Source organism: Convolutriloba macropyga, chromosome 10 (assembly GCF_964194025.1).
Source record: "Convolutriloba macropyga chromosome 10, txConMacr16.3, whole genome shotgun sequence".
In the NCBI taxonomy this organism is placed as follows: domain Eukaryota; kingdom Metazoa; phylum Xenacoelomorpha; order Acoela; family Convolutidae; genus Convolutriloba; species Convolutriloba macropyga.
Genome location: NC_134477.1, coordinates 54,422,053 through 54,424,180, shown reverse-complemented (window position 1 = coordinate 54,424,180; position 2,128 = coordinate 54,422,053).

Here is a 2,128-nt window from a genome sequence, read left to right as displayed (position 1 = left end):
TATCAATTTATAGAATTCTTGGTCAAATATTGCCCAAGCATCTTGTCGTTTCTGTGTATTGAATGCAATATAGCTTGAAAAGCACTTAAATTGTCAACTAATTAGGACTTGATAAAAAAAACTTAACTTTAAATCCAGTGCTTGCAAAGAATAATAGGTTTCAGGAGTGAACTAGATATAAAAAGCAACTAGTATTTTTGCTTAGGCTAGAAGGTCTGTCTCAACTTTTTTTGTTTACAACCTCTAGTCTGGAGCTGAAGACAAAGAACGGGCCTCCACACATTATCTGCTCTCTCATGACAAGGATTTGGCAATCGTTTAGCAGCATAATTTCAGATTCGCATAACTTTAAGGAGGCCTTCCATGAAAGGAATGAAAACGCATAGAATTGAGAGCAGTCCAAACCGAATGTGTTATAGCAATTGGATGTTAACTTCCTAAGCCAGAACTCCATTTGGAGAACATCTCCTGTAAAATAGAGTTCGAATAATTGCTTGTGATTTCCACTGTTGAACTTTTTGAACACACTGTCCAACTGATTGATTTTCTTAATTTTGACGTCATTTTTGTTGTCTTTTAGACTTTTCTTCCAATTTCGGAATCTTGACATGGATGAATCGCTCAAATCTATTCTTCTGTGCATTCCCGATGAAAAAGTCCTTGAAGCGTCCAGATAGATTGTCACTAAAGTTAGAGTTTGAGTGTCCAGTAAAATCTTACAAACTTGTATAGGTTGCAATGCAATCAGCTTCTCCTTTTTGCGGGGTATCACTTTAATTTAATTCAACTGTCAGGAAAAGTGTAAACCCTCATCTATTTGATGCTTGTCATAATTCATCAGATCGTGAGTAATCACTAGATTGTAATTCAACGCTCTCTGTTTGAGATTTCACTCACTGTGTCCATGCCTTGTGTATTGCGCAGTTTATCACAACAATCTATCGGTTTTTCGTTATCATTGTTGAACTCATTATTGCGTTTGCAATAAACTGAGCACGTGTTTTTTGGAAGTGCTGTCCAAAAAAATCTGAAATTTTTGTTTTGTCGATAGAATTGGTTTGAAAATTTTTCTTTTTTTTGTAGCAAAGCATTTCATACAATTGGGTCCAGTGTAAGCATCAAAATACAGCGGCTCAGGGTTGTCACGTTCGACATTAACTATGCAGTAACTACAGTTGAGATGTTGATCTAAGTCAGATGTGCCTAAAACATTCGGTTTTGTTCGCTGTTGCTACTGGCACAATCAGCTATTCAAGTTGCAGGTGCGCCAAAATGAACAAAAATAACCCTGTCTGGTTTCTACAATTTAATTTGTTATGGTAAGTAATTTGAGGGTAAGGTTATTGTTACTGAATCGTTTTCGAGGTTACACGTTTTGCTGGTAAGCGATTAGCTCAACTGAAGAACACAAGTGGAATCAATTACTTCACAGCTCATCCCTTTCACGATGCTCATTCCCTTTGATCTCTTGAAAAAACTCACCAAACTATTAAAAAGTATTAAAAGTTGTGTCCGTTTTGCATTGCGAGACGTCACGAACAAATAGAAACGATTCTCCTTTGACAATCTCAGAGGATGTTTTTACTTTCGTACCTTAGTCGGAAAAAACTTTTCAAAACTTTCAGGCAGATGGGCGATCAAATGACCAAAATTTTTCGCAAGATGGTAATGGAGTTCTGGTATGAAAACTCAAGTGGCTTTTTTTCTACTCACATCTTAGTTTAGTTGGCAAAAAAGCTGTTGAATATAACATCTTTCCTGAACTAGAATCTTACCTGAAAATCATTGAGATCCTCAAACTTTGATATGTCAAGAAGACTCATCGACATTTCAGGATCCCATCGGGACATCATATCTAACTGCAAAGTGCCAAACAAAATTTTTGACCAATTTCAGGATGACCTTGTCGATGAAGAGCAGCTGCGAGCCATAGCTCGGGAAGCCAAAAAGTTTAATTTTTTTTTGTGCCTATGAGAGATTCGTAGCTTTCATCTTATACCCCTGTATGATACACAGTCACTGCTTCCGTGCTGAACTACAAGCTCAGTTTTCCGGTTAATTAATCTAAAGGCTTATGAAGCGCGATTTCAATGGTTAATCCAGACTTCCGTGAAAATTGTATGTGTGT